The sequence below is a fragment of the Felis catus genome, chromosome A2 (assembly GCF_018350175.1).
Source record: "Felis catus isolate Fca126 chromosome A2, F.catus_Fca126_mat1.0, whole genome shotgun sequence".
In the NCBI taxonomy this organism is placed as follows: Eukaryota; Metazoa; Chordata; class Mammalia; order Carnivora; family Felidae; genus Felis; species Felis catus.
In genome coordinates, this window is record NC_058369.1 from 37754134 (window position 1) to 37767799 (window position 13666).

At 40.7% G+C, this 13666-nt stretch overlaps 2 long non-coding RNA genes across 2 annotated transcripts in view; both read left to right on the forward strand.

Moving 5' to 3' along the window:
- LOC123383745 overlaps nt 1-13666 on the forward strand; it is a 340512-nt gene that overhangs the window by 90872 nt on the left and 235974 nt on the right. The window lies entirely within an intron of this gene.
- On the forward strand, nt 4193-6493 carry LOC123383746. Its single transcript, XR_006593894.1, has 2 exons — nt 4193-4959; nt 5442-6493. It is a non-coding gene; the product is annotated as an uncharacterized LOC123383746 (long non-coding RNA).

Sequence of the window (13666 nt, forward strand, 5' to 3'; positions counted from 1 at the left end):
GTATCTACGAACCGCTGCGGTCTTCTCTTTTCTCTCTTCTGGTAGGAGAGGAAAAAAAAAAAAAAGGAAGAAAGAAAAGAAAACCACAGAATTGAAAGGCCCCTTAGATTTTCTTTTTATCAAGTTTTCTCTGCCTTTTCCGTGCCCGGTGAAGAAGATATTTAAATTGTTCTCAATGTTAATTATGCCCTGGACAGTTAGGCATTCAGGGTTCTACAAAATAAATTATTTTCTATAGCGTGCTTCCTGGATTAAATCTCAAACACCTACCGTGAGAGGAAGGTCCAGAACGCTATAGACACAGTGTGCCAGAGATGGAATTATCTCTGACAGCAACACCAAAAGCATCGAGGCCCCTTTGTGACCTGTTGACAGACACCATGTTTTGCATAATATATATATTTTCATTTTCCCTTAGCTTTCTTATTATTTATTCAATAAATCCTTTTTTCTTGCTGACAGCAGTTGTATTTATAAAGCTAAATCCAACACAGCAAAATGTTCATCACTTTATAAACTAAATGCTAATGTTTTATTTATGTGCAATGAAGAGAGAAAAAAAGAACTGAATTGATGTTTACCTAACAAGCGGCACCAAAGTGCAGTACCATAATAGTAGAGTTCATAAGCATTCTGGCTTGTAATTTTGGGTGTCAACATTTGAATTGCAGAAAGAGTTTATGCAGACATAGCACGTACCCAAGTGCAGTTTAGATCCACATCTATAAAAATAACATCTGTTTAAGCATACATTACATTTAAAAATAACTGTACAGTGATCAGCTGGTTAAGTACAGTTAACCAGATGTCGTTTTAAAGGGCCAGATGGAACCACGAAACTAAGATTGAAAAATTAAAAAATACTGTGAAAGGTCAAACCAATTAAGCAACCTGTTTTGTTGGCATGTAACAGTTAAAAAGTAAGTGAAACTACTTAAGGAGTGAGCAGCGGGAAGATGTGCCAGGGAAAACCAGGTCCTGCCCCTCGGAAGACCAAGGAAACTCCTCCGAATGGAGCTGCTCACTCACTTACTGGAATTCAAAGGAACTCAGCCCGGCAGCGCAAATGGCGAATTTTCCTTGCTGTGATCCTGAAGTGCCTGAGTTCCTTTTCAGTGTATGTTTTCTAACAAGAATGAAACTTCGGGTAGGAAGTCACAGGATACAAATCAATTTTCCAAACACACGCCCTCCCCTCGGGGTCAGCGTTTCTAAACGGCCACTGGCCCATTTCGTCCTTGAGACTGAACATGTTAATACAGGACTTGCTACATCTGACCCTTAAGAGTGAGCAATCACACACCATTCTAGAAAGCTCCAATAGAATCTTTTTTCTTTTTCTCGTCCCAGATATCTCATAGGAGGAAAGGATGCGGCAAATATTTACGGACTAGCTGCAATGAGGCAGGTTCTGCTACAAACATGCTCACGTGTATCCGGGGTCACAAATGGAGGCTCCCAGGGCTGATGCGGCCTGCAGATGTGTTTTGTTTGGCCCGCACCGTGCTTCAAGTTTGAATTAATGGCCAACGTCTAAAAACTGGGAGGCTTCACATAAAAGTCCGGATTTCCAGCTTCCCGGAAAAATCTGGCAACGCCAAGTCCCCATTTTTTTTTTCCATTGCAAAAACTGGCTACAGGCAAGTAGGAACAGCTGCCCCTTTTGATGGACACAGAGTCCCGGCACTTATTACTGGGCCTGCCACTCCCTACAAAGGAGGGAACCTCAGCTACCTCCCACTGATTTAAACCCAGCCCGCTGTATTCATTCGCAGGACCCATCCGGCTTCTGTTTGAGTTTTCCACCCTAGCATTCATCCCCTTGAATTCCAACAGCATATATACGAAGCGAGTGTTGTTTGGGTACTGCTGTTTTCTTTTGGTAACAGGAAATGGGGCAAGAACCCTATTGACTCACTTGAATGGTACGGTTGGTACCTGGCAGAGGTGGGCTTCCAGAGTGAGTCTCTTGATTCTCACGTTCGTTCTCCAACATTGCACATCTTCGTGTAGCCAAAGCACTGTAATTCTCAGCCTCAGTCCTCCACGTGGCAGCAGACATCACTCATGTGCCGTGAAATAACTTGGACTATTAGGAAACAGCGGTTGAGCCCTCACTGTAGACCTTCTAGACATGGTTCCTGTCCACACATGATGAACTGTGGGGCTGAGAGTCAACGTACCAGAAGTGCTATCAAAAAGCACCGGAGTGACAGAGGGGTCCCTTCTCTCCGATATGTGTCAGTCTGTTGCCTTTCCCTGGGGAGGATTCTGGAGGTGAGGAGGAGTGTGAGTCTGCATTTGACCTCGGCGGGGGAAAGTTATAGCTAAGAAGGGAAAAAAAAACCAAAAAACATGATGTCCTGTGCCATAATTTACTTGTTTTTGTTTTTGTCTTTTTTTTTTTTTGAGAGAGAGTATGAATAGGAGAGAGGGGCAGAGGGGGAGAAAGAGAGAGAATCCCAAGCAGACCCCATGCTGTCAGCACAGAGCCTAACATGGGGCTCAATCTCATGATCCAAGAGATCGTGACCTGAGCCATCCAGACACCCCCAAATATTTCTTTCTATAGGGATCCCTTTGCACACTTAAAAAGTAAGGTAATATTCAGAGCAGTTTGAAGTCACTATGGTCTCATTTGAGCTTAATTATTATTTTCCTGGAGGTGAAGTGCCTTATATGGGAATGAGATGGAGAATACATTTAAGGGAAAGACAAATCATGAGGACTGAAACGTAAAAGGTTCCACCTAACCTTTCCTTCACCCAACATAGAACCCATTATTCAATAGAAATAACGCTCATCTTAAAAACAAAACAAAACAAAACTGTAGAACACCTATGTTAACAGGACACACTTATGGTACTGTTGAGTAAGAACCCATATTATTGGACGCGACTCAAAAGCAACAAGAATATCCCAGAAGACACTTTGTACCAAGCATTTTAAGTATCATGAGTAAGTGATTGCTGGTGGTGAATATGTTGGGGTCAGTGCTGGGAAGAACTGACTCAGAAACCATCCAGGAGTAGCATTTTCTTGCCAGGAAAGAAAGGAAAGAAGAGAGAAAGAGAGAGAAAGGGGAATAAAAAAGAAGAAAAAAAAAAAGAGCGGGTTTGAGGCAGCAGAGAAGCGAAGGGATTAGAAAGGGCCAGTTAGAAAGAGCAGAAAATCTGCAATGAAACATCACCAATACCAAAGGCTTCCTATTCTGAATCCACTCCCTCCTCCTCAGTTAAATGAACTGTTAAAAGACCCAAACCAAAGCGGCAGCCACCGAGCCAACAATAACTTGGGAAGTTAGAGCAGATGGCTCCACCTCTCCATCTGATTGCAGCACATCCATAACCTCCCCTTAGCTCACTCCCGCAGCAACAGAGGAGGACAGGCGTGTGAACGGCTGACGCTCACAAGAGGAGGCCAAAAGAGCCCAGCTCAGACTTCAGAGCTCAGGCTGCAATTACAGGCCTGGTAGTGATGCCTGTGTCGACTGCTCGTTTTTCTGATTTGCAAAAATAGACTTGGGGTCTGGGTGGCTCAGTCGGTTAAGGGTCCATCTCTTAATTTTGGCTCAGGTCATGATCTCACGATTCGTGAGATCAAGCCTTATGTCGGGCTCCACGCCGACCGTGCAGAGCCTGCTTGAGATTCTCTCCTTCCCTGCTTGCGTGCTCTCTCTCTCTCTCTCTCTCTCTTTCAAAAATAAATAAATAAACTTTAAAAAAAATGGACTTACGAGAAAGCCGTCTTTCCTGATAAAGTTCGTGTCTTGCTGGTGAGCCCTCAAACACAGCTATACGGCCCATGGAAAGTTCTGCTTTCGTACTTGAAAACATACATCACACATTCCTTAGGCTGTACCAAGTGAAATCCAGTGAAGGAGAAAAACATCTGCACTTCCTAACTGTCATGAATCCCTGAGCTATTGTCGTAATTATTTGGTGTCAGATATAAAGAGGAAGACAGTCTTCTGACCGAATCGTTGTCGAGATACTAGTTAAAAATACCACTGCTTTCCAACGCCACGCAACGTGAACAGCACGTACCTATCTTCTCCAGTGGTGGTGGTAGAGATAGGCAAGCTCATGTGGTTGGATTTGGGATAGCCAAAGGCTTTAAGCAGGGTCACCCAAAACAGTAGGTGAGCCCTACACTCACTTCAGAATGTTGAGTGAGGTCAGGTTCCAGTTATTTATCTCCAGGCAACCTTCTGGCCATCAGCTTAAAATGCTGCCCCTCAGGGCACTGAAGAGGAAATGAAGAAGATTTTCCAGAAGAAAAAAACCACAATGGGTCAGATGTGTACGACTCTTGAGACCAGGAATTGAAACTAGAAGAAGCCCTAAAATGCAAGTAGGAAATCCAAAGGAATGAAGCAAGTCTGATAGGAATTAATCGACAATGAGAGTAAGGCAGTAAATGGCACCCAACATTCAATGTCAAGGACAGCTTTAAAAAGTGGTGGGAATGATGGCTCAATAGATAGAGAAAGGTCACCTGATGACCTTGACCACTCCATCCAGGGGGTCCGATATTACAAGGTGCTCTCTTTTCTCAGAGGAAGACAGAACTCTTTGTATGGAATCTCCTGAATTTCAATTGTTGCCAACTAATTATTTTTTAACTTTGACACTGAGGAGAAAAAACAAGTACATCCGTATGCTAAGTGCAGCTTGGGAGCTGTGAGTTTGGCTCTTGCGGTCACATTTAGGATACTTGGCTTACTTACCTCTACATGTGTGTACAGAACTATTAGAGAACACGGCCCTGAATTTGACAATAAGAGGACACAGGTTTGTTTAAGCCTCAGCTTTGGATGGTATTGCCCACATGCCCTTGGCCAACCCCATTGTTCATCTAAGCATCTGCGTCCTCCTCTATGTAATAAGCAGTTGTGTGTTACACTCAGGAAGACTTAAGAACCCCCTTTGCTCACACCCCCAACCTCGACAATGCCAGGTAAATCTCTTATTTGTAAAACCTTTTATTCTGTAATTAGAATGCTATGTTTAAAGGTAAATATATTCCTAGGAAAGGCTAGGAGGCAACTTAAATTCTCACTAAGTTGCAAATATCTCACAGAAGCCCTACAAATGGTTTTAATGAGAAGAAAAGATATAGTAGGTGGCTGAAGATGACAGAGAGTGACACCAGAGGGCTATGGAAAGGGACTTTGGGGGCCCTGAAAAATCAGGCCAAACTTATTTCTCAAGGTACCTTAAAGCAGAGTCTCCCTAAAAGCTGTACGGACTACTAATTCCCTGGGAATCAGTGTTCTAGGAACATCAACGTCTGAGAGCTAGGTTAAGTGAACAGCCTGATTATAGGACTTTTCAGAACCTTTGGTTTTGCTTCTGAGTCCTGCATATCTGCAAAAGGGCCATACAGCATGCTGTATTCTTAAACCTTTGACCAAAGAACATTTTTTTCTTTCTTTTTAGGGAGCACCAAATACACCTCTTCAGAAACATGGATCCATAGTAAGGAGGTTGTAATGACTTTTACTCACTCTTAGTCTCCAAACCTATTTTACTTTTTTTTTTTTTTTTTTAGGAATTTCTACTTTTTTTGTACGTGAGACAAAAAAAAAAAAGGCATGCGTTAAATATTTTGGTTGTGTTCTTTCCAAGTATCTGGAATCAGCATCAGTGTAAACTTTGTAAGTTCAAAATTTTCTCATCAGTCGTGTCTTTATGCTTGAGTCCTAGCAAGAAATGCCTTTATTTTTGTTTTTTAATCCTATTTTACCAAGACTACACTTACTGGATTAAAGATATTAATAATATTTCTAAAAATAATAATTCATGCCAAAGCCTTGAGCTGGGACTCCGAACACATTGCCCTTACAAGGCTTCCCACGAATTATGGCAGGATTTATGAATTTAGACTTAATATAAATTTGAATTGCTTCTTCAAAGAAAGCGCATCGCTATTATTTTTCACTGTTGGTTTTTACACAAAGCAAGTTCCTGGTCACAAGACGATACGATAAATATTTAAAAATTTGACTATCTGACTTTGAGGCTAATATGGACTTCAGGTCTCATTTTGAATATTATCACCAATGAACATTCTAACGTGCTAGCCTTGTTGAACATCACGGTCATAATTTTGTTGAGGATTCCTAAAACTGTGGGTTATTGACATCTGAGTCTTAATTTTCCCCTTTAATGTAACTGTTTTTTCAAGTAGGAAATCCCAAGTAAAACAACTTTTAGAAATATGGTCAGAATTTTTTCTGCTTCCCGTCTTACAGCTTTTCCTAAACCGCCTTCTGCTGTAGTGCCTCAATTGTTTTTACTGTAATTGTTTCATTTTATTTGATGGGTATGCACATAATTACATTATTCATTCATCCACAAGTACCTGGCATTTGTTCACACTTCTACTTTTCCCCTATTTGTTTGGCACATGTGAGGCTTTCCGTGTTTGAAAATACATTCCGCGAGAGATGTGTGTGAAAGGTATTTCATTAAAGTAACTTGTTTAGTTTTCGATTTGTCTGATTTACCACGCTCCCCTCTCCAGGAAAAAGAGGCTGAATTTATGTGGGCTTTTTATTAGGTCTCGTGTCATTGTAATCCTTTTCTTTCAATCATAATTTTTCCATAGACATGAAAGATTTCGGCAAAACATGCTGAACAGAGAATTCACTGTGAAACACGGGTAGCTTTTTCAAAACCTAAAACAGTAAGAGTACCCTGAGAATAGAACAAAAGAAATTAAAACGCTAGATATGCCACAGTTGTCTCATGCAGCAGTTAGAAATTTAATTATTTTATCTCGTAGAATAATGTGCCCTTCAGAAATCATTTTGGACTAGATGTTTCAAACCAATGATCTGTAGTTAATTATCTTTAATAACTGTTGCACATTATGGTTAGATCTATGTTTTTGCTAAACCAATTAATAATATCTTCATTAGTATAAAGACAAGGTAGCAGGATCCTTTCATTTTTCACATTGAAAGAGTAGATATTTTAAACACTGTAATTTACTTTAGCCATACATTTCCAATGATATGACTAATTAATGAAACTTCAAAGACATAACTTCCAAAAAGCTACTTATTTTAAAGTCGTTGTTGAACATTTAATGACATTAGGTTGGGGGCACTGCTGACGCCCTAACTACCCATGGCCTGGAATTGAGTAAACCCATTTAAACTACCAAAACGTTTAATGTTTAAAAAAGAGAGAAAATTAATCGAATATTGTCTCTTTAAAGGACCTGTTGATGACACAAGAAAACATAAAAAGAATGGAGGGCCTCTCTTTGTCTCAGCGGTTGTTAACGACCGCGGGACAAAAATACCTCCTTTTTAGTTCAGAACACTGATGAACCCCCAGGATTTGTACGGATTGCAGCGGAAGGAGGCGAGCTGAGAGGGGTGGTGGCTCAATTCCTGGGAGGCTGGCCTCTCCCTTTCCTTTGAAGTCCCGTTTACGCTCACATAAGGGGTGACCACAGCAGGGAAACGTTCACCATCGTTCACTAAGACCCTTGCTCGGATCTGACCTTGCAGTCCTAAAATCTGATCAGCCGCGCAGCTCACGTAGATCCATTATCAAGAGGGCTGGGCCGAACTCTAGAATCCACTGTCTCGCTGACTATGTGTAGGCAGAATTTGGAGGCAGGGGTGGGGAGGCAGTTGCTGCAGGCGGCCTGTTTGGGTTGCCTTGGAACATGTCAGTCCACAGCTAGTTCAAAGGTCGGAAACAGGATTTTTGAAATATTATTTAACATGTACCTCAATACCCTTAGAAGGGCTTGGTGATAGGGAGCTATGGTTGGGAATATCTAAGACAGCAAAAACGCAGTTTATTTACACCTCCACCTGGTTGGAAAAAAAAAAAAATTACCTGAGGTGACGGCTAGGAATGTGCCCGTTAGAAGGAAATAAAGAGAGAACTTGAAAGGAATGACAGGAAAGTTGAATGTGAGGGAATTCTGGGTTTGTTAGGCTATCGAATGCATATTAAATGTCACTTGCAGCAGCAGAGGTGGGCCTGAATCTGGCTGTGTGACGCCTGGCCGGCCAAAGCAGGGAGGGCCTTGCATCCTGCGAAACCCGTTCACCGGAAAGCGGGAAGCTCTGTTTCTCCTGTATAATCACACCAAATATATTTGATTTTCTGTTAATGACCCAAAGAACAGAATTAATGAGAGAAGAGGAACATGTCTATCCTTCTGGGATATACGTTCTTCTGTCTGTTGCTATAGGAATATAACCTCTCTCATACTGGCTTACACCGAGTAGCATAGACTTCTTAAAAGGTACAGCTGGGGAAATGAGTCGTTCAATAATTTCATATGTGCTAGGACTAAAATCTTAGGGGGTTATCATATGGGATGGGGGGGGTCATAATTACAAGAAGGTAGTTTAGTCAGACTGATTTTTAATGTTTGCTTATTTTTGAGAGAAAGAGGTTGCCTGCATGAGTGGGGGAGGGCAGAGAGCAAGGGGGACAGAGGGTCTGAAGTGGCCTCTACGGGGCTCAAACTCACCAACCAGGAGACCTTGACCTGAGCCAATTGAGTCACCCAGGTGTCCCCATTGGGACTGATTTTCAAGGCCGCCAATTGACCGGCCTTACTTCTGGCCAGCTCCAAAAGAACTTCCACAAGTAAAACCTTTATACATTCCTACATTGGGCAATGCCAGACTACTTACCCACTGGGGGAAAAAAAGCACATAAACCCCAAAATTGTATAATTCCATGTAAAAGTTGGGTGAAATACGGGCACCTGGGTGGCTCAGTCGGTTAAGCGTCCGACTTGGGCTCAGGTCATGATCTCACAGTTTGTGAGTCCGAGCCCCGCGCCGGGCTCTGTGCTGACAGCTCGGAGCCTGGAGCCTGCTTCAGATTCTGTGTCTCCCCCCTCTCTCTACCCCTCCCCTGCTCTCACACTCTGTGTCTCTCTGTCTCTCAATAATAAATAAACGTTAAAAAAATTTTTAAATAAATAAGTAAAAGTTGGGTGAAATCAGTTGTAGGAATGAATCTGCTTGTTGTTGATCTGATAATTGAAGGCAGTAAGCCGGGAGTCCTTGTTGCCATATCGCAACAAATGAGGAGAAAGAAAGAGTTGCATAACAAGAATGAAAACATTCTTATAATGAAAAGAATGAAAACATTTATAATCTTTGCACGTGTTGAAAGCCATTCCCTATACAGCAGCCTGCGCGATCATGACATATTCAGATCTGGTTGTGTCACTCCCAAATTAAAATCCAACAATGGCTTCCCATTGCCTGTAAGATAAAATACCAACATTTAGCCTTGATGTCAGGGTCCTCCAGGATGTGTTGCACCACCACAGAGTCATCGCTGGGATGAACACTGTGGCATGTGTTCTTTGCCTTGAATCCTACTCTCTCTTAACTCGGAGATTTGAAACCCAGTTAATCCTTACTCATCTGTGTGATCTCAAAAGTCCCTTCCTCAGGGACACTATCTCTGACCACTTGCCCTACTTGCCTACCTTAGATCTGTCCTTCATATGTTCTCATAGTCTGTTTACTAATTATTCTCTTTTAAAATGTTCTTCAGGGCAGCCGGGTGGCTCAATCAGTTAAGCATCCACCTTTAGCTCAGGTCGTGATCTCATAGTTCATGCATTTGAGCCCCACATTGGGCTCTGCACTGATGGTGCGGAACCTGCTTGGGATATTCGTTCATTCCCTCTCCCTCTCCCTCTCCCTCTCCCTCTCCCTCTCCCTCTTCCCCTTGTCTCCCTCTCCCCCACTCACTTGCTCACTCTCTCTCTCTCTCTCAAAATAAATACATAAACTTAAGAAAATATTCTTCAAATTTGTAATTATTCCTTGACCCTCTCCTGACATTTTTGCTGTGAGGGTAGAGAGTGTGTTGATTTCCTCATTTTGCAGGGACTCAAACAGTGCCTGGTACATGGTAGGACTCCATAAACATTCAGTAAATGAACAGACGTCCCAACTAGCGTGTCAAAATTTGGGGGGGGACTCTCTCTGGTAAGATGTATTGAAACACCACTGAATAGAGGGACGTAATGAAGTTATAGTTCAATAGACTTGATTTATGGACTTTGGATAAGATAACATACATGTTACTGTATTAGGGATAAACATAAACTATGGCATGACTTTCCACCATTACTATAATCCCAACTAATCAAGGTACATCATCAATCTGAATATGCCAAACACCCTTCTCCATAAGCTGAAAGCTGCAAATGGAAAAATCTCCCTACATTACTAAATGAAAAACACAAAGCCTTAGCATTTTGGTCATTCACTAATCATTTCAGAAAAAAAGGACTTCCTCAAGGCATGACGTTTCATACTTCCCCTTTGCTCTATTCTGCAACTGCTTTGTGAAAAATTACAATAAAAAAAGTCACTCTCCATTTGCAAATAGCTTTTAAAACCAGAGCTCTCTCCTGGGACTATGATCCTAATAGGATAGAGACAAGGCTAAGTTGCTGAATGCTGCTGGTCATTATTCTTTTGTTTCAACTCAAAGAAAACATGCACAAATCTCATAACTAGACTCCCGGGCATGTGTTTTTGCTTACTGCCTAATGTGGTTCTAATCACGCAAACATTCCAGCTAAGTAATGATGACACATCTACAGTTATAGATATTAGAAGCTTACGCAAGGGAAACGTTTTGGGAAACACAAAGGAAAAATACAATAAACGTTTTATTTAGATTTTCTTGTTGCCAATCATATTTAAACTTATGCTGGCCTGTGTTCGCATAAAAAATTGGACTCTAAAAAAATAGAAACTAAAGTGGAATTCTAGGAGTATGTGCTTGAGAAGTAGCCTTGAAATGTACTTGATTCAGAGTTAAGTCCTTCCTTTGTGGATACACTTGATAAATTGGAGAATAATTTTTTCTTTTGGAATTCTTTTTAGCTATATCATTCATTGCTGTATCTCAAACATGTGTCAATGATATATTCCTTGTGTAAAAATAGGAAAATATACATACTCCATTTCTTCTTGGTTTTGTTTCATTTAAAAGAGAGTTGGAAGGCAGCCCTGCGAGGGATTAACTCCAATTGAGACTCCATTATACAAGGGGAGCGTATTAGATTTTGGTTGGTTGCGTTTCTCCTTTTGGCTACAGCTCCTACATTTTACCCCTCTCATTCACAGCCACATGGTTTGGGTGCAAGTGTTCCTGATCTTGGGGAATGCTTATGCCGGTCAGAATATATTTTTGCTAGGACAGAGTATTTGCTAAAAGGACGAGCCTATGACCCTATTGGGCCCATGAGACCTGACTTCACCGTTTGCAGACCTTGTTGCTGCCAAGAGTGGAGCCTCACCTGAAGATGACATCATCATATGGAAGACAGGAGAGCTGACAGAAGAGTAGGGTATGATGACATCTGGATCAGACCTCACCTGAAGCTAGTGTCACTTCTGAGTTTCTGGTTATTTGGACCCCTCCCCCTCAAAATGCCTTATTTATTTAGCCTCATATGAGTTTCAATTACTTAAACGTGCAAAGATTTCTAAGTGATATAGGAAGAAGTTGCTACAAAATGATTTACAGGGTGCTATCCTTATACTGCGGAATACATGACTTTTGGGAACTGACGGCAATCTTTCCCCAGTCCTCCATACCCCTTCCTTTCTGGTCCTGTAGATATATCCATCTATATCTTTGTACATGAAGGTCCCTGTGCCCAGCAGGCATCTTCTCATCCCCGAAGATCCAAATCAAATATCACTTCTGATGTGACATTTCATCACCCTCCTCCAGCATGGTGCTCTCCTCGGATTACCAGAGAACCTTGTTGGTACCCTTAGAATAGTACCTTTGACATGATTGCTGAATTGTGTACATGTCCCTTTATCCCCCTGACTTGTTGTAGTAATTGTCACTATACATGAGACACCAACTTTTGGTCAGGAACTTTGCATGCTAAGCTTCAGAATAAACCTGTTTGCATGGAAGAGGAAACCATGGGCGAAGACAAATAGCTTCTAACTTTCTTAGAAATGGAAGATAGCAGAGCCACTTGAACTTCCCATGGTTCCAAAGCTACTGTTCTTTTCCCTACAAACTGGGTCATAGTCATTTTTATATTTCTAAAACTTACTGCCTAAATCATAAGCTCCAAAAGTGTAGTACCATTCTGGATGTGGCATGATTGTAGCCCTGTTGCTAGCCCTATGTCCGGTATAGAAAAAGTATCAAATAATTACTTAAATGAATGATCAAGTAAATAATAAACAAATTTAGTACTTCTTCAGTTGCTTGAGCGTTGATGGGTGGTCGTTGGGCAAGAACCTGAATACAGCTCAAAGGATTGCCAAACACTGAAAAAATAAGTGATGTTCGCCTCTCAGTGATATGTCAAGGAGATAGAGCCACACAAAGTCAACGATGCTGCTGGAAGAACCACTGAAAAGCTGTGTGACCACAGCTAGTTTACTTAACCTTTCTGAGCCTTCATTTTCTCATCTGTCAAAAAAGATAATAATAAAACCTATCTCTAGATTGTAATGAGAATAAAAACAAAGTGCATAGCATTTAACGAACACTCAAAGCATTGAGAAATGAGTGATGAATGTCCTAACTGAACCTTTATTTTAACAGTAGAGATTGGTATATTTATCAATGGTCTTCAAACCTTTATTACAACAAATATGGGACAGATATTTTGAAAAAGATAGTTACTTAAGATTCATCATGTTCATGACCAAGAAAAATAACAAATTTTTTGTGCATCCTGCTTTATAGATTTTGGAGTATTGACTCTTGTTTGGTAAGGAATAGGAGTTTACATTTATATCATTCTAGTAATTTCCATCTACCCACCTCTCAAATTAAGATAGATTAATAAAAAGAATAGTTTAAATTTTAGGTTATTGAGCAAATTTAGATTACTCTGTTCTTTGATTTTCAGACTATTTCACTAAAGATAGTTGTCTCCTCCCCATCCCAGTGAAAAAATAGCATGACTCAATACTGGGTACAAAGTCACTGAATATTATGTTCTGAATTTTACAGCATTTATTTTGTAACTTGATCTGCTTTAAAATTTTTTTATTAAAAATCTCTTCATTTGTTCTTTCAACTTTAAATTACATTTACTCTCTAAAAGTGCCAAGGCATCTTTTTCCTGAATGAATTAGTATTTCTAGTATTTATCCACCAGGTAAACAGCAGGGTATTGGACATTACAGTAGATTTGCTGACATTTTGTCAGCAAGAATTTATGTGGTTCTGTAATACTAAAAGTTCCAAGATGGTATTTCTGTGATATTGACTACGACATATAAATTAAGAAGCTACCTGAACATTTGCTTGTAATTAGAAATATATCCAATGAAAATTTATTTTTCGTGCCAAAAGTTAAGAAGAAGGTGGTTTAAAGAAGGCGCTCTTCACAGGAAGTCAAGCTGGACTTTTCCAATCCAGCCAAAAATCAGAAAGTGCTATCAATCTCCCTAGAAAACAAGTTTATAAACTCATGTTTTGTTTAAATAAACATTCTAAGCTAAAACTCTGGACTGAACCCTAGAATATGTCCAGTTTTTCTTATCACTGCTTTTCTGGCGCTGCAGTTAATTTTATAGCAACTAACTGAGATTTCCTAAATTTTCTTGAAATATACTGGGAACATTCCCCCAAGTGTCTCTGGAACTCCTCTGATTGGGGGT